At 45.5% G+C, this 19,659-nt stretch overlaps 1 long non-coding RNA gene across 1 annotated transcript in view; it reads left to right on the top strand.

The window, feature by feature from the left end:
- LOC129542529 (uncharacterized) overlaps positions 1 to 5,705 on the top strand; it is a 116,649-nt gene extending 110,944 nt beyond the window's left edge. The window contains exon 5 of the long non-coding RNA XR_008683082.2: positions 1,260 to 5,705. This is a non-coding gene — a long non-coding RNA (uncharacterized LOC129542529). The remainder of the gene's footprint in view (positions 1 to 1,259) is intronic.
- The last annotated feature ends 13,954 nt before the right edge of the window (positions 5,706 to 19,659 follow it).

The raw sequence follows: 19,659 nt of genomic DNA, 5'->3' as shown, positions 1-19,659 counted from the left end.
GACTTCCCTGGTGGTCCAATGGTTTGGACTCTGAACTTCCACTGCAGAGAAGGCGAGAACTAAGATCCCACATGCAGCACAGCGCAGCTAAAAAAAAATAAAACAAACCCAGGACGTTTTTCCTACTTTTGGTTTTTTATTTGTTTTGCTTTTCTTTTTAGAATTTTAAAAATGAACTCTTAGTTGCTGCATGTGGGATCTAATTGCCTGATCAGGGATGTCTTAACCACTGGACCACCAGGAAGATCCTCCCCTCCCCCTTTGAATAGGAATGACTAGGTTCAGTTCAGTTCAGTCGCTCAGTCGTGTCCGACTCTCCGCGACCCCATGAATCACAGCACTCCAGGCCTCCCTGTCCATCACCAACTCCTATGCCTTTTCCACCCTTGTATAGGGGATGGAGGAGGTGGGAAGGCAGTTGACTTCCTCTTTAGTTCACAGATCTTCAGAAGGAGAGGAATTTCACTGGAGAAACAATGCTTAAGGATATATACTTGAGAAGCTTCATCTATGCCTGAACCTGATTTAGATGATGGAATTCTGGAATTCAGGGCTTCCCTGATAGGTCAGTTGGTAAAGAATTCGTGTGCAATGCAGTAAGACCCTGGTTTGATTCCTGGGGTGGGAAGATCCCCTGGAGAAGGGATAGGCTACCGACTCCAGGATTCTTGGGCTACCCCGTGGCTCAGCTGGTAAAGGATCCACCTGCAATGTGGGAGACCTGTGTTCAATCCCTGGGTTGGGAAGATCCCCTGGAGAAAGGAAACGTTACCAGCTCCAGTATTCTGGCCTGGAGAATTCCATGGACTGTATAGTCCCCATGGGGTTGCAAAAAGCTGGACACAACCGAGTGACTTTCACGTCACTGGACTTCAGGCTGACACAATAATGGGATTAGATTTTGGGGTGCCTTGAGAGGGGGTGGGTGTATTTGGCATGTGGAAAGAATATGAATTATTGGGGGCCAGAGGGTAGCCAGTGGTAGCCAGGTTCCAGAGCAGCCCCCAGGGACCCATACCTCATGGTATTCATGCCTTTGCATAGTCTCCTCCCAAATTGTATCAGAGTTGGTCTTTGTAACCAATAGAGTATATCAGAAGTGATGGCATATGACTTCTGAAGCTAGGTCCTAAAAGATGTCTCCTGCATGTCCTGCATTGCAGTTTCTTTACCAGTTGAGCTACCCAGGAAGCCCCTTACTCAGCTATTTCTCCCTTATTAGTACCAGTTACCAACCTTGCTTATCTCTTTGGTTGCAGAATGAAACTCCAAGTGTTGAAAAAGAGAAGACTGAACCAAGTCCATGGAAGTGCTGTTAGAAAACTGATCAATCAGCGAAGCGTTAACAGATAACACAGATGTAGTAAGAAGGATGGGCTTCTCTGGTGGTTCAGACGGTAAAGAATCTGCCTGCAATGAGGGAGACCTGGGTTCAGTCCCTGTGTTGGGAAGATCCCCTGGAGAAGGAAACAGCAACCCGATCTAGTATTCTGGCCTGGAGAATTCCATGGACAGAGCCTGGTGAGCTATTGTCCATGGGGTCTCAGATTCGGACACAACTGAACAACTAATACACATACACAGTAAGAAGGGTCACCCATCTGAGATAATTCAGACAGGGGCTAAGCAGGGTTTTAGGGCAAACAGTCAACAGGTGACACATTGGCCACAATCAAAGGGACAGGTGTGGCTTGTCTTTTCCCACAGCCATTATCTATGCACAGGAGTCTTTTCCAATCCCAGGCTTTGCGGCTCATAAATCCAAAACTAAGCTTCAAGTAGAGTAGGGCCAGCTGAAATTGTGGAAGAAAGTATCAGGACCTTAACCAATGTTTCCATTTTATTTTACAAGTATTATTACATCAAAGTGGGACCCAGCTATGTAACTTAACTGATTATAAATATTGCTCCTAATAGTCATGGGAGAAAGGTAGGAGGGGACAGAAGGTTAAAGAGATTGCTGAGTATTCTGTGCTGCATGATGTGGTTCCTCCAGTAAACCTTCCAGACCTTCCATAAATGTTCTGAAATACTTGATGTGATGTGATCTGATGTGAACCAAATTTTGCATCTAAGTTTGTTCAGGAGCCATCCCCATGTTGGGAGTTGGGGTCAGAGGCCAGAGTTATACTGAGACGAAACTGAGTCTTCTGTGGATGACGTCCACAGAAATTTAGGGAACATTTTGGATTTCTCTAGGCCTTGAAAATTTTAGGAGTGTAAGGAGATTTCCTCTAGAATGTAAGGAACAGGGGTGTTCCTAATTGATCATCATGCTACATTTTGAGGACCTATCCAGGATAGTTTGAACTAAGGTGGTATAAACACACACACATACAACAAAATGAACTAAGGTGGTGTAACCAGCTACACGCTGATCCTGAGCAGAGTACACCCTCCCTACTACTGCCAACTCTTGGATGGTTGATGCCAGGATACTGATGCTAATGCCACAGAACCCTCTATGGTCCTGGGGAATCCACTTCAAAGATAAAGGGAAGTAGTGTTAATTACTTTAAAATCACCCAAATAGTTTTCAGAGAATGAATGTACAATCTCGAATTGGATGTTTCAACAGGAAGCTTTATGTGAACTTAGAGCCACTGGGGCCTAAGAAATTATCTGGTGAAATAAGTAGTGGCAGAAGACCTCAACATCTGGTGTTCACCAGCCTCTGTAGACATCCCATTCCTTAGGAGAGTCAGTTTTTTTTTTTTTCAGGAAACTTATGACATGCTTGAAATTATCATCCTCTACTCTGTTTCTTTGCTGAAACAGGGTTCCATTATCCTCTTGAAGGACATTGGGTTGTTTATATTTTGGGGTGATTATAAATAAGACTACTCCCTGGGTTGGGAAGATCCCTGGAGAAGGAAATGGCAACCCACTCCAGTACTCTTGCCTTGAGAATCCCACAGATGGAGGAGCCTGGTAGGCTATAGTCCACAGGGTCACAAAGAGTCGGACATGACTGAGCAACTTCACTCACTCATAAAGATTTGCACACGGGAACTCGTTTCCTCATGGATAAATACCTAGGAGTAAGATTGCTGGATCATACAATAAGTGTGTGTTTAACTTTATAAGAAACCCCTCAACAGTTACAAATAGTGGTTATCATTTTGCATTGCCACCAATGAGGAAATAAACAAAGATTGCCCAAATGAGAACAGGCTGTTTACTCAGAGCTTACTGTAGAGCAAGGGGACCAGCCGTTATCATTAGCATTTGGCAAGCAGGGTAGTTCAAAAACTTTACAGTAGGGAAAAAGGGAAGATTTCAGGTATTTCCTGATTTAAGTTGTTAGCATGGAAAGATTGTAGGTGAGCTGAAAAGAAGCGGGGCATCCTATGTGATTGGTTAGGGGAGCAAGTATGTCTTTCTCTGGTTCATCTGAAATTGGAAACAGGGGCAAAAAATAGGGAAGCTGACAGTTACTGACCAAGTCTTGACCGTTTGGGTCCAATTGCTGCAGAGGTTGTGGTTTGACTTCTCTGGCTGGTTGCTTGAGAGGTTGTAGGTCATGGCTCTGTTTTTTTTATACGATTCTGGTCATTGCCTTTATGTAGATTCAGTCTCTCACTAGCAGTTCCAGTTTCTGATTTTTTTTTTTTTGAGGATGGTTCCAGTTGTGATGCATCCTCGCCAGTACAGCTGGCAGAGATGGGGTGACTGGTGGTGGGGAGTGTTGGCCATCCTAACAGGTATATAGAAGTATACCATCATGGTTTTAGTTTACACTTTGCTAAAGCAAGAGAGTTCCAGAAAAACATCTATTTCTGCTTCATTGACTATGCCAAAGCCTTTGACTGTGTCAATCACAATAAACTGTGGAACATTCTGAAAGAGATGGGAATACCAGACCACCTGACCTGCCTCTTGAGAAACCTGTATGCAGGTCAGGAAGGAACAGTCAGAACTGGACATGGAACAACAGACTGGTTCCAAATAGGAAAAGGAGTACGTCAAGGCTGTATATTGTCACCTTGCTTATTTAACTTGTGTGCAGAGAACATCATGAGGAACACTGGGCTGGAAGAAGCACAAGCTGGAATCAAGATTGCTGGGAGAAATATCAATAACCTCAGATATGCAGATGACACCATCCTTATGGCAGAAAGGGAAGAGGAACTCAAAAGCCTCTTGATGAAAGGGAAAGAGGAGAGTGAAAAGGTTGGCTTGAAGCTCAACATTCAGAAAACAAAGATCGTGGCATCTGGTCCCATCACTTCATGGGAAATAGATGGATAAACAGTGGAAACAGTGTCAGACTTTATTTTTTTGGGCTCCAAAATCACTGCAGATGCTGATTGCAGCCAGGAAATTAAAAGACGCTTACTCCTGGGAAGGAAAGTTATGACCAACCTAGATAGTATATTAAAAAGCAGAGACATTACTTTGCCAACCAAGGTCCATCTAGTCAAGGCTGTTTTTCCAGTGGTCATGTATGGATGTGAGAGTTGAACTGTGAAGAAAGCTGATCGCCGAAGAATTGATGCTTTTGAACAGTGGTGCTGGAGAAGACTCTTGAGAGTCCCTTGAGAGTACTGCAAGGAGATCCAACCAGTCCATTCTAAAGGAGATCAGTCCTGGCTGTTCATTGGAAGGACTGATGCTTAAGCTGAAACTCCAATACTTTGGCCACCTCATGCGATGAGTTGACTCACTGGAAAAGACTCTGATGCTGGGAAGGATTGGGGGCAGGAGGAGAAGGGGATGACAGAGATGTGATGGCTGGATGGCATCACCGACTCTATGGACATGAGTTTGAGTGAACTCCGGGAGTTGGTGATGGATAGGGAGGCCTGGCGTGCTGTGATTCATGGGGTCGCAAAGAGTCGGACACGACTGAGCGACTGAACTGAACTGAACTGAATGACTATAATGAGCATCTGTTCATGCCCTTCTTTGAGCCATGTATATCTTTCCTGGGGAAGTATCTTTTGCCCTTTTTTTGAAAATTGTGTTGCTTCTTGTTATTTTGAAAGTGTTTTATATATTCTATAAGACCTTTCAAAGATATGTGATTTGCAAATACTTTCTCTCAACAAGCAAGGTCTCAGGGAGTGAGGATATCTTTTCATCTCTTATCGGTGTTTTCAGCAGAGAGAAGTTTTCAGTTATGATGAGATACACTTCTCTTTTATGAATTGTGTTTGCCTATGTCTAACAAAAGGTCATAAAGATTCTCTACTGTACTTTCTTCTCGAAGTTTTACTTTTTCCCTTTTTTTGTTTTTGGCTGCACAGCTTGCAGAATCTTATTTCCTTCACCAAGGATCATGGCAGTGAAAGGACTGAGTCCTAACCACTGGACCACCAGGGAATTCCCATTTTTTTCACATTTTGCATTTAGGTCTGTGACCCCTCCAAGTTAATTTTTGTATGAAGTGTGAGGAATGGGCCAAGGTTGATTTTTTTTTGCATATGATTGCATATGGAAATGGTGTTCTAGCACATCTTCTTCTTTTTATTATTCATTGTTATTGGAGTATAGTTGTTTTACACCGTTGTGTAAGTTTTTGCTGTACAGCAAGGTGAATCAGCTATAAGTATACATATATCCCCTCTTTTATGGATTTCCTTTCCATTTACGTCACCAAAGAGCTTTGACTAGAGTTCCCTGTGCTATACAGTAGGCTTGCTTTGGTTCTGCAAAAACTTGCATGTCCTCCAAGCATCATGTAGTCTAAACAATAAGGTGTTTGCCCAAGTTGTTTTTTCAGAAACTTGGAACCAGCTGTTTCCAGTTCAAGCTGCTGCTGCTGCTGCTAAGTCACTTCAGTCGTGTCCGACTCTGTGTGACCCCATAGACGGAAGCCCACCAGGCTCCCCCGTCCCTGGGATTCTCCAGGCAAGAACACTGGAGTGGGTTGCCATTTCCTTCTCCAATGTGTGAAAGTGAAAAGTGAAAGTGAAGTCGCTCAGTCGTGTCCGACCCTTAGCGACCCCACGGACTGCAGCCTACCAGGCTCCTCCATCCATGGGATTTTTTAGGCAAGAGTACTGGAGTGGCTTGTTATTGCCTTCTCCGCAGTTCAAGCTAGAGCTGGTTAAAATGGGTAGGAACTACCTACGGACCAACTGGGCACGTGCACATGTCCAGGAACCTTTTGAGGTCAGAAGGCCAGGAGCTTCAGCCTCAGAATATGCTATGCTGCCACTCTCTGGACTTGCTGCCACTTTTTGGACATGCATCCCATGAAGAAGCCTGAGGTTAGTTGTGCAGAATGGTGCTTGCTGAACATCTGCTTATCTCCATCCCCTTTCTCCAGCTCCTTATGCTCCCCATGCTCCCCACTCCCAGCTGCATCTTATAAATAGCCCAAGCCTCTCGCCTTGAGGGAGGTAGAACTGAGATTTGTTCTCTTTATTTGGCTGCTCTGTACAAATCCTTCCTCTACCACAAACCTTGGCATCTCAGTGTTTGGCTGGCTGTGCGTCGGATAAACAAACCAGGTTCAGCATCTTTACCTGGCTTCAGTGATTCGGTAAGACTGGCTTCATCAAATGAACTGGGGAGTCTTCTGTCTTGTGGTTCCCCAAAGATTTTGTGTAGAACTGGTATTATTTTGCCCCCAAAGTCTGGTAGCAAAGCTCTCTGGACCTGGAGTTTTTATTGCTGGAAGGTTTTTAACTATAAATTCAATTTATTTAATAGATATATTAATGTTGTGATTTTTAATAAATATGTATTTGGTCTTCATCCCCATTTCTGGCACAGAGCTCCTAGAATGCTTGGAATTTCCTAAATGATAAGAGCAATCAGTTCAGTTCAGTTGAGTCACTCATAAGGTGTTTTTAATGTCAATAAAGTGACTTTTTGGAAAGTACCTAAGGATGGGAGCTGGTTGCTGGAGAAGCCGACTGAGTAATTAAATGGTTTGAATTCCCATCCAATCGACCTGACCTTTGGTGAGAAGAGAGGGGCTGGAGATTGGATCAATCACCCAGAGCTAATGATTTAATCAATTGTGACTGTTACCAAACCAAACTTGGGTCTGCTCACCTGGGTGCAATAAAGTCAGTCTACTGACACAAGGTTGTAGTGAAGGAAAGTGCAGCGTTTGCTCTAAGGCCAAGCAGGTTCTCTAGGTAGCTAGTAGAGCTAGTAGAACTATTTGAAGATGCGGTGGAGAGGGTTGTGGGGTGCATGGTCAGCTCGTGGACATTCTTCTGACTGGTTGGTGGTGAGGTAATTGGGGGTCAGCATCATCAAATTTCTGGTTCCAACCTATCTGGGGTCTACGTGCTTGTGGTCAGCATCCAGTTAACTACTTTCACATGGTGGGGATTTCAGTATCTGCACAACAGCTCAAAGGATATGACTCAGAATATTTTCTGCAGCCCTTGAGTAGGTACTAGCGGTCTTTGACTTTGTTTCGTGGGTAAGTTATTATTATTTTGTTTTGCTTAACTGTTTTCCTTTGTTTCTGCATTTTCTCTCTTCCCATTAAATTTGTTCTTTGGAGCTCTGGGAAGGCCTCAGAGGCTAAAGGTTTTCTACAAACAAGGCAGGTGGAGGGCAGGAGAGTAGGGATCTGTCCTGGGTCCTGCTCAGTCACAATCTCCCCTTTTCTCTGATCCTTCTCAATCTTGAGGGGGATCGTGTATGAGACAAGAAAATGAGTAAAGTTTTGGACAGAAAGGTTAATCATCAAATTGGGTGAGGAACTTGGTTTTAGGGAAACTCTGCTTCATAACGATGTGTATGTGTGTTAGTCGCTCAGTCATGTCTGACTCTTTGCGACCCCGTGGACCACAGCCCACCAGGCTCCTCTGTCCATGGGATTCTCCAGGCAAGAATACTGAAGTGGGTTGCCATTTTCTCCTCCAGGGGATCTTCCCGACCCAGGGATCGAACCTGCGTCTCTTATATCTCCTGTATTGTCAGGCGTTCTCTTTACTACTAGTGCTACCTTGGAAGCCCCTTGACAATGTATGAAGCCTCCATAAAAACCCAAAATGATTGAGTGTCTGGGTTAGTGAGCACATGGAGATTTAGGGAGAGTGTTACCCTCAGAGCGAGCCTGGGAGCTCTTTGCCCTTCCTCATACCTTCCCCTATGCATCTCTTCTATCTAGCTATTCCCGAGTTATGTCCTTTTACAACAGACCAGTGGTCTTTACTAGAATGTTGCTCTGAGTTCTATGAGGCTCTTTAGCAAGTTAACTGAACCCAATTCGGGGGGCGGGGGGTGGTGGGCAGCGGTTTGCTGGAACCTCTCATCTACAGCCAGTTAGAAGCACAATTGAAGACTTGGACTCACAGTTGGCATCTGACATGTGTGCACATACGCTCATGTGTGTGTGCGTGGGGGCTGAGAAAGGGAGAGGCAGTCTTGTAAGACTGAACTCTGGGGACTTCCCTGGTGGTCCAGTGGTTAGGACTCTGTGCTTTTGCTGCTATAGGGCATCTGGGTTCAATCCCTGGTCAGGAAACTAAGATTCCACAAGCTGTGCAGTGTGGCCAATAAAGAAAAACAACTGAACCTTTCTTTTTCAATATTTGCTTTTAGTTCTTTGTTGCGATGCTCAGGCTTCTCCTGTTGAGGCGCAAAGGCTCAGTAGTTGCAGCTTGCGGACCTTAGGGTTCATCAGCTTCGGTAGTTGTGGCATGCATGCTCGGAATCTGTGCTGCACGGGCTTAGTTGCTCCGAGGCATGTGGGATCTTCCTGGCCCAGGGATTGAACCCTGCATTAGCAGGCAGATTCTTACCCATTGCACCACCCAGACAGCCCAAGACTGAACTATCTGGTGCTATCTCCAGGTAGATAAGAGTGAGAATTGTGTTGAATTATAGGGCTTCTCCAGAGAAGGCAATGGAAACCCACCCCAGAACTCTTGCCTGGAAAATCCCGTGGATGGAGGAGCCTGGTAGGCTGCAGTCCATGGGGTCTCTAAGAGTCGGACACGACTGAGTGACTTCACTTTCACTTTTCACTTTCATGCTTTGGAGAAGGAAATGGCAACCCACGCCAGTGTTCTTGCCTGGAGAATCCCAGGGATGGAGGAGCCTGGTGGGCTGCCGTCTATGGGTCACACAGAGTTGGACACGACTGAAGTGACTTAGTAGCAGCAGCAGCTCAATTGGCTAAGGAAATTTCTAGGCAAAATGTTGAAAGTACCACTTGATTTCTCGCTACCTGAGATTAAAAATAAGAGAGTGAAGTTAAAAGATCAAATATTGTGTGTGAATGATTCAGGATTTGCTGAGTTGAGAAATAAAGCTGTTTCTTAGCTACTCTAGATGATTAGCAATGCCAAAATTAAGAAATGGCTCATGGGCAGAGGTCAAATCCAGGGTGTTTCTCAGGAAAACATGTTTTAAAGTTTAAGTCAAAAATGTAATAGAAGACTTTTGTTAAAGCCTCAGAAAGATTTAAGGTGGTGTTTCAAATAAAGGCCTTTTAAGGATAGTAAGGGTATGCCTGGCAAAATTTCTCTGACAGGACAATAGGTTTCTAAGAATTGTAAGGGGAAATACTAGAGCAGGAATTATCAGGAAGAGATTTGTGTATGGATTTTTGTCTGACATAATAGATTATAATTGCATGCAATACCCACAAGTTTTGTTTTTTAAAAAAATTATATGTGCTATAACTGAAAGGAACAATACAAACAGAAAAAAGAATTTGGACCCAGAAATTCTATAGGCTAGGATTAGGCTAAGAAAACTACTCACCTGCAAACAGAGGCTACTGTAGAGAAAAGGAAGGAGGACTTAGGAAACAGAGATCCCAGGGGTAATGCCAAGAGCCACAGTGGACTTGCAGGAAACAGAACTGAGCCCTAATTAAGTAGCTATACCTGAGAAACCACACCCAAGAACCTTCATCTGCACCTGGATGAGCCCTTGGGCTATAAGCTGAGGCCATTGTTGTTCTGTTGCTCAGTCATGTCCAACTCGGCAGCCCCATGGACTGCAGCACGCCAGGGTTCCTGGAAATCCCCACCCCTTCCCCAAAATAACTAGAATACTACAACTCATTAGCCTATGAAACAACCCACTCACTGCTATAAAAACTGACAGCCCCATACCGAGGGGCTGCTGCTGTCGCCTTGTGAGATGACCCACACTGTGTCTGTGGAGTGTGTTTTTCTTTAAATAAATCCACTTCTTACCCATCGCTTTGTCTCTCACTGAATTCTTTCTGCAATGAGACATTAAGAACCTCAGCTGCATTAAGTCCTGAGATCAGGTGTGATCTTAGTTAAAAGACTGTAGGTTCAAGTCCCAATCTGGGTTTCGGCTGAGTTCAAGTCCCAGCCCACGGGTTGGAACCCCAATCTGAGTTACATGGTTTCACCCACACATGGAAGGGATGTGACTTGTGGTCAGAAGGTGGACTGTGACCAACTGTGTTTTGCAGATAGCCTCCTCCAGGGGATCTTCCCAACCCAGAGATCCAGCTTGAGTTTCTTATGTCTCCTGTGTTGGCAGGCGGGTTCTTTACTAGTGCCACCTAGGAAGCCCCACAATTATAAAACATCCAAAGTGTTTTTTGTAATAGATATTCCTCTCATTGATTGAATGGTGGGGTCTAACTGCTCCTCCATGTGTATGCAGACCCAGCTGATGGTGTGGCTGAGGAAAACGACATTTTAAATTTCAGAATGCCCACTCGGGGTTTTTAAATCCCAAGTGTTTATATGGGAGTAAAGACTAAGAGATGATTATGAAAGAAAAATGCCTTGTAGAAAACTCTTGAACGATTTTAAATTAAAAGCACCAATAGGTGGATTGGCTAAATCAGTAAGCAGTAGTACTTCACCTTACAGAAACAGATTGAATGGAACACTAAATACCACAAAGGAAAGCAGCAAGTGAGGCAGATTGATTTTATTTTGGTTTTGTCTTCCTAACTTTGTCCTAAAATGGAATAGCTAAAGATAGAGAATTCAATAAATTAGATTTCTATCTGCTGCTGCTGCTGCTAAGTTGCTTCAGTTGTGTCCAACTCTCAGCGATCCCATGGACTGCACCCCTCTAGGCTCCGTCCATGGGGTTTTCCAGACAAGAGTACTGGAGTGGAGTGCCATTGCCTTCTCCGAGATTTCTATCTGGCTTTATCTAATGGATAAAATCTGCATGTGTGTGATCAGTTATATTCAGGGTATAATCCAAACCACTGGAAGCAACAATTATTTGTAAAATTTGCTCAAACTATGGATGTTCTCAGAACGAGGTTATTGGTGTTTTGGTCATTTGGAAGTGATAATATAATAAGCTTAAATTTGGCTACAGTGTGTTAAGAAACAAAGGACGTTTCTGAGAGACTTAGGTCAGGGACTTGGAAAGGGAGATGTCATTTTTTGGGAACTCCAGAACCCAGAAGAAGAGATGGCAGCTGGAAATTTTTCTAGTGAAATTCCAAGTGAGATGATGTCACTGGAAAAATGATACTTTTTCCAGTGAAATCTTGCAAACAATTTTCAAAGAAATTAGATGTTGGTGGTTGTTCAGTTGGTTTACTTTGGAAGTAATTTAGGGTGTGGATTTAAAAGTGAAGGATTAAGAAGCTTGAACCACCCAAACCCATCTATGACATCATGAATATATGACTGTGAAGTTTTAGAAACATCTCAGATTCAATGTAGGTAACTTGAGCCATAAGACTCTAAGAGACAAGATTAAGAAAAGCGAAACAGGAACTTTCCTGGTGGTCCAGTGGTTAAGAATCCAGCTGCGAATGCAGGGGACACGGGTTTGATCCCTGATCCAGATATGAAGACCCCGCAGCTGAGCCTGTGCACCATGCCTATAAAGCCCACACTGCGTGTATAACATCCGTAACAAAGCAGGGACAGTTGTGAAGACAGAACAAGCAGGTGGCCGCCAGAGGGGAGGGGGGAGGGAAGGAGGAATAGGTGAGGGAGACTTAGAGACACAAATGGCAGGTGCAAAGTACCATGAGTAGCAGGCATGAAATGCACAGCCAACATCTGTGTAATACCTCTGTATGGCGACATCTTGGAACTAGTCTTACCGTGTGGTCTGTTTGAAATGTATAGAAATATCACATAACTGTTGTATAACAGGAACCATCATGGTATTATAGAGCAACTGTACTTCAAAAATAATTTACAGGAAACAAAGATCAAATTTGTGGTTACTGAGGCAGGTGGGAACTGGATGAAGGCAGTCAAAGAGTACAGACTTCCAGTTATAAGATTAAATACTAGAGATGTGACATACAACATAAGTAATATATTATATATGAAAGCTAAGAGTAAATCCCCCTGGTGGCTCAGCTGGTAAAGAATCTGCCTGCAATGCAGGAGACGTGGGTTCGATCCCTGGGTTGGGAAAATCCCCTAGAGAAGGGAAAGTCTACCCACTCCAGGATTCTGGCCTGGAGAATTCCACGGACTGTATAGTCCATTGGGTCGCAAAGAGTCTGACACGACTTTCACTTTCAAGAGTAAATCCTGTGTTCTCATCACAAGGAAAGATAGTTTCTATTTAATTTTGTAACTGCATGAGATGACAGGTGATCACTAAACTTACTGTGATAATCATTTCATTATATACGAAAGTCAAATCACTCTGCTCTCCACCTTAAATTTATCCAGTGCTGTATGTCAATTATATCTCAACAAAACTGGAAAGGAAATAAAATAATGGAATGGCTCACACCAATCCCAGACTTTCTTTTCCCGCCACTTGCTGTCCAGTCAATTCCTGGCTCCCCCATCTCTTCTGTTTTAGGTTTCATTCATCACACCAAAATATGAATGCCTCCTGTGTTATCACAAGAGCAGTTGTATCACGTAATCAACCTGACACCCAAGTTCAGAAGGGTTTTTGAGCACCAACCTCCATGTTCTGGGAAAACTGAAGAAGTGATGCAAGTAGTTGAGTCTAAGTTAGATGTTTGTGTGTGTCTCATTCCAGCAGTCAGGAGCCTCACCTTTCATGACTGTGTGAGCAGATGAAAGGAGAGAGAGGGTTGGCGGGAGCTTGATGGTCTATCAGTCCTGCCCACAACCTGGACCTTACCTTTGTCTGACACGTATGGCATTTTTGTTTGACAGGCTTCTTTTTAGTAGAAAGTTATGAATCTCTTGTTAGTTGGGATTATTTTGGCTTTTGATCAGAGAGAAAGGAAGAAGTAAATCCTAATGTGTTAACAACAAAGCAGGGGTTAGCAGAGGTGGCCCATGCTACAGAGATTCAACTAAGGGCTGTGAATGATACAGGTGACCTATATGTGTATGGATATAGGTCAGGGGAGGGAGGAGACTCAGGAACAGGACGAGGGAGAGGGTTCAGTTCACAGATGGGACAAGGGTGCCATGACTCAGTGACATAAAAACTGAAATTCACAAACAGCTATAATGGAAACTAGTGGGACAATTGGATTTCGAATATGGGCAGCATATTAGGTAAAGGACCAGCGTGCCAACGCAGGAGACATAAGAGACAATGGTTTGATCCCTGGGTTGGGACGATCCCATGGAGGAGGGCATGGCAACCCACTCCAGTATTCTTGCCTGGAGAATCCCATGGACAGAGGAGCCTGGCGGGCCACGTAGGGCCCATGGGGTCACAAAGAGTCAGACGTGACTGAAGTGACTTAGCACACACTCACTCACTCATGCGTTAGGTAACAGTACTCTCTCAGTTGTTAAATGTTAATGGTTGGATGGCATCACTGACTCGAAGGACATGAGTTTGAGCAAGCTCTGGGAGTTGGTGATGGACAGAGAAGCCTGGTGTGCTGCAGTCCATGGGGTGGCAAAGAGTTTGACGTGACTGAGCGACTGAACTGACTGAACTGAATTGTTAAATGTCTTGACTGATAATCATATCATGATTGTGGCAGAGAACGTCCTTAATCTTATGAAATACTGTATCAGTATTTAGAGGTGTGGGAGTATTGAAAGTATCATGATATTACAACTTACTCTCAAAGGGTTCAAGATACAGAAAAAGTAAATGTGGCAAAATGTTAATATTTGACTAATCTAAGTGAAAGGTATATGGGCGTCTGTTGTACTGCTATTGTTTGCTTTTCTATAGTTATGAATTTTTTAAAAAATTTTACTGTGAAATGTCCTTCCTCTTGGCTCTAGTCACTTAGGATTGGTGGAGCTCCCCAACCTTCTATCCCGAATGTCCCCAGACAAGGGGCACTGCTCTCCAAAGCCCTGATACTCATATTCCTCCCCACCCTCCCTGCCCCTTCACCTCTCTTCCAGGGCTCCCACTGTGCTCTGTCATCACATGACAGATCCTCTTCCTGCACTCCTGTGTTTAGCTTCCTCTTCCCCAGGAGTCTGAGCTGTCCTTGGAGACAGTGCCTGGGTAGTTCTCTTGTGTGTTCCCGCCAGCGTGGCCTCCAGGAGGTACATTACAGGTGTACTGCTGCTGTGGAAGCAGTGAGGGAGTGACCAACTCGTGGGATGGAGAAAGGTGGGTGGAATGTGACACATGAAAGCAAGTAACCTCCAGGCAGGTTGATAGCGACTAAGTGATCAACATGTAAATGGGTGTAGATTCTTGGTGTCTTGAGGCTCAAAAATGTGGCTTAATGGACTTCCCTGGTGGTCCAGTGGTTAAGACTCCAAGTTTCCACTGCAGGGAGCATGGGTTCAATCCCTGATCAGGGAATTAAGATACCATGCCCTGGTGGCTCAGATGGTAAAGAATCTGCCTGCAATGCAGGAAACCCCAGTTCGATCCCTGGGTGGGGAACATCCCCTGGAGGAGGGCATGGCAACTCACTCCAGTATTCTTGCCTGGGAAATCCCATGGGCAGAGGAGCCTGGCGGTCTACAGTCCATGGGGTGGCAAAGAGTTGGACACCAACGGAGCAGCTGACTCAAACACACACCAGGGCAGGTACAGCATCCAGCATCAGTAAGCAGCTCTCCACATGAGCCTGGGCAGCTAGAGCCTGAAACGGGGAGACTGCACGAGGCCCATGGGCAGGAGATCAGTGTGACCCCGGGAAGACAGAGGCCAGGGAGCTGCCACTGTGGGCTCTGCAGGACCGGTGCTCTGAGAGCTGCCCCTGGAAAGGTACCCTTGGCTGGCAGGGGCAGAGTGGTCCCGGGGGCACTATAGCCCAGCCCAGGCTTCGTTCAACACTGCCTTCAGCTTTTTAAGAGGGACAATTGCTGTGTGAGCTGAATGCTGGGTGACCTCTTCAGACGGGCGAGGGAGGAACAGCTTGGCAACCTCAGCTTGACAGGATAAACTCTGCTGAACTCTCTCTCTACAAACACACCCGTCAGTGGGGAAGGAGCCTCATGGGCCCCTGCAGAGCATATCAAGTTGTGGGTGAGGCTGGCTTGGACCCCACTTTCAGCTCCGACAGGACCAAGAGGACCTCAGTTACCTGTGTCATGATACCTCCCAGGGCCCCGCAGAGATTCTGCCTCGGTGACTCATTGACTTGTCTTCACTCGTTCAGTGGTTGCCAAGCCCTCACCTCAGACCAGGAATCTGGGATGGAGTTACTTCAATAGACAGACCGAAACGAAACAGTCTCTGCTCTGATGGTGCTTATGTTCTATTGGGAGGAGATAAAGCCATATAAACTCATACAGATCGTATATGTCACATGGTGTTAAGTGTTAGAGTGGAGAGTAGGGAAGCAGGGGGAGGGCTGGATGATGGGAGATGGGATAGGCGGGATGGTTTTATTTAATTTTTTGGTTGCACCACATGGTATGTGGGATCTTAGTGCCCTGACCAGGGATTGAACCCTTACTCCCTACAGTGGAAGTGCAGCATTGATCACTGGACTGCCAAGGGAGTCCCTGGAGCGATGACTTTAGAAGGGATATCCAAAGCCCCTCAGAACACATCGGTGCTCCACCTCGGTTAGGGGTGGCCAGAGCCTGAGACCTGCCTCAGTAGCTGTGCCTCTCCCTGGAGGTTGTGGCAGGAACCACGGGCTGGGCTGAGGAGTGCCGTCCCGAGAGACGGAATGGTGCAGAGGACAGAACAGGAGCGGGGTGGGGCAGGCAGTGGGCTGCACAGTGCACAGTCCCTGGATGGAGGGAGGTGGCACGGAGCCTGCCCACCCCAGGGCCCGCACTGCCCTATTTTCTCTCATCTCCTTCCCAGCAGAATCTCGCTGTCCCCTTTTCTCACCTCCCAGCTATCCCTGAGATCCACCCCCACCACACTTCTGAGACTGCTTTGCCCAAACCTGCTGATGACTGACAAGTCCCAGGGACTCTGATGTTTTCCCCCTCCTGTTTGAAGCTCTTCTCATTTTCTGGGACATCACCCTCTCCAAGTTCCCTTCAAGGCTCCTCTTGCCCCTAAAATGTTGGTGTTCTGAGTTCCATATGCAGCCTACTGTTTTCCTCCAGTCGTATCCCCGGAGTGACTTGCCCCCAGCCCCAGATCTCTCAGCAGCCCCCATCCCCCTCCTCAGCTCCAAACCCCACATATCCAGCTGCTGGCTATCCTAGAGGAACCCTTACTCAGAGTGTTCTGATTATTTCCAGATTGTGAATCCCTTTAGAGAAAGATCTTGAATAATGTACTATTAATTTCCCCCAATGCCTGCTACCCTGCTTAGTTCAGTTCAGTCACTCAGTCGTGTCCGACTCTTTGCAACCCCATGGACTGCAACACACCAGGCTTCCCTGTCCATCAACTCCTAGAGCTTGCTCAAACTCATGTCCATCGAGTCGGTGATGGCATCCAACCATCTCATCCTGTCGTCCCCTTCTTCTGCCTTCAATCTTTCCCAGCATCAGGGTCTTTTCTAGTTAAGTCAGCTCTTCACATCAGGTGGCCAAAGTATTGGAGCTTCAGCGTCAGTCCTTCCAATGAATATTCAGGACTGATTTCCTTCAGGATTGACTGGTTTGATCTCCTTGCTGTCCAAGGGACTCTCAAGAGTCTTCTCTAACACCACAGTTCAAAAATGTTAATTCTTCGGTGCTCAGACTTCTTTATAGTCCAACTTTCACATCCATACATGACTACTGGAAAAACCATAGCTTTGAGTAGATGAACCTTTGTCGGCAAAGTAATGTCTCTGCTTTTTAATATGCTGTCTACTTCCCTGGTGGCTCAGACAGTAAAGTGTCTGCCTGCAATGTGGGAGACCTGGGTTCAGTCCCTGGGTCAGGAGGATTCCCCTGGAGAAGGAAATGGCAACCCACTCCAGTACTCTTGCCTGGAAAATTCCATGGACAGAGGAGCCTGGTAGGCTACAGTCCATGGGATTGCAAAGAGTCGGACATGACTGAGCAACTTCACAGGTTGGTCATAGCTTTTCTTCCAAGGAGCAAATGTCTTTTAATTTCATGGCTGAAGTCACCATCGTGGTGATTTTGAAGTCCAAGAAAATAAACTCTCTGTTTGCATTATTTCCCCATCTATTCCCCATGAAGTGATGGGACTGGATGCCTTGATCTTCATTTTTTGAATGTTGAGTTTTAATCCAGCTTTTTCACTCTCCACTTTCACTTTCATCAAGAGGCTCTTTAGTTCTTCTTGGCTTTCTGCCACAAGGGTGGTGTCACCTGCATATCTGCGTTTATGGATATTTCTCCCGGCAGTCTTGATTCCAGCTTGTGCTTCATCCAGCCTGGCATTTTGCATGATGTACTCTGCATATAAGTTAAATAAGCGTAACGCTGAAACTGCAATACTTTGGCCACCTCATGCGACGAGTTGACTCACTGGAAAAGGCTCTGATGCTGGGAAATGTTGGGGGCGGGAGGAGAAGGGGACGACGGAGAATGAGATGGCTGGATGGCATCACCGACTCTGTGGACATGAGTTTGAGTGTACTCCGGGAGTTGGTGAGGGACAGGGAGGCCTGGCGTGCTGTGATTCATGGGGTCGCGGAGAGTCGGACACGACTGAGCGACTGAACTGAACTGAACTGAAGGGTGACAATATACAGCCTTGACGTACCCCTTTCCCTATTTGGAACCAGTCTGTGTCCAGTTCTAACTGTTGCTTCTTGACCTGCATACAGATTTCTCAGGAGGCAGGTGTTAGGTGATCTGGTATTCCCATCTAAAAATTTTCCAGTTTGTGGTGATCCACACAGTCAAAGGCTTTGGTGTAGTCAATAATGCAGAAGTAGATATTTTCTGGAATTATTTTCCTTCTTCGATGATCCAGCGGATGTTGGCAATTTGATCTCTGGTTCCTCTGCCTTTTCTAAATCCAGCTTGAACATGTAGAAGTTCACGGTTCACGTACTGTTGAAGCCTGGCTTGGAGAATTTTGAGCATGACTCTGCTAACATGTGAGTGGGTACAGCTGTGCAGCAGTTTGACATTCTGTGGCACTGCTACCCTGCTTAACACCAATTTAATAACCTACTCTTTCTACCAGCTATTGGAACGTTTCATAAAGCCACAACAAATAAGCATGCACAGGGCGGTCAATGGAATAGAACACAAGGTCAAGAAATAGACCCAAATACACACGTAGAGGAATTCAGAATGTAACAAATGTGGCAAAACATTACTTTCACTACCTCTTGGCTATCTGTATGTCTCCCTGGCAGAAATGTCTGTTTAGATCCTCTGCCCATTTTTTGATTGGGTTGGTTTGGGTTTGTTTTTGATATTGAGCTACATGAGCTGTTCGAATATTGTGGAGATTAATCCTTTGTCAGTTGTTTCGTTTGCAAATATTTTCTCCCATTGCAAGGGTTTTCTGTTTATGATTTCCTTTGCTGTGCAAAAGCTTTTAAGTTTCATTGGGTTCCATTGGTTTCTGTTTTTATTTCCATTACTCTAGGAGGCAGCTCCAAAAAGATCTTGCTGTGATTTATGTCAAAGATTGTTCTGCCTCTGCTTTTCTCTAAGAGTTTCACAGCAGCAGCCCCCAACCTTTTTGGCACCAGGGACCAGTTTTGTGGAAGACAGCTTTTCCACGGACTGGGGGTGGTGAGTGGTTTCAGAATGATTCCAGCGTATTGAGTTTACTGTGCACTTTATTTCTACTATTATTACATCAGCTCCACCTCAGATCATCAGGCATTAGATCCTGGAGGCTGGGGACCCGTTTTACAGAATCTGATGTTATATTTAGGTCTTTAATCCATTTTGAGTTTATTTTTGTGTGTGACATTGATGTTCTAGTTTCATTCTTTGACATCAAGCTGTCCAGTCTTCCCAGCACACTTTTTGAAGAGAACTATCTTTTCTCCATTGTATATTCTTGCTTCCATTGTCATAGATTAACTGACTATAGGTGTGTGGGTTTATTTCCAGGCTTTCTATCCTGTTCCATTGATCCTGAGAGCTCCCGTCAGTGAACATTCCCTGGGGCCTCTGCTACCTGTGTCCTTGTCCCCACAGTGAGTCACAGCTGACCCCCATGTCCCCAGGAGACCCTCCAAGACCCACAGGTAGGTCTCACCCAGGCTCCTATGCGGGGGTCACAGTGCACGTGAGAACTTGTGTGCTCCCTCCATCCTACGCTGCTCCTGCACTCAAGCCCCGCTGGCCTTCAAAGCCAAATGCTCTGGGGGCTCCTTCTCACAATACCAGACCCCCAGGCTGGGGAGCCTGACGTGGGGCTCAACTCTCCTGTGGGTCTGAGATGTATAATTATCTTCCAGTCTGTGGGTCATCCACCCGGCACACATGAGATTTGATGTCATGAAAGCGCCCCAGGAATATTTTTTAAACATCTACTTATCTTCCACAAATTAGCTCA

The sequence above is a fragment of the Moschus berezovskii genome, chromosome 20 (genome assembly GCF_049115385.1).
Source record: "Moschus berezovskii isolate FMDL1 chromosome 20, NW_MosBer_1.0, whole genome shotgun sequence".
Taxonomy (NCBI): Eukaryota; Metazoa; Chordata; class Mammalia; order Artiodactyla; family Moschidae; genus Moschus; species Moschus berezovskii.
This window is presented reverse-complemented; position numbering and strand designations above follow the sequence as displayed.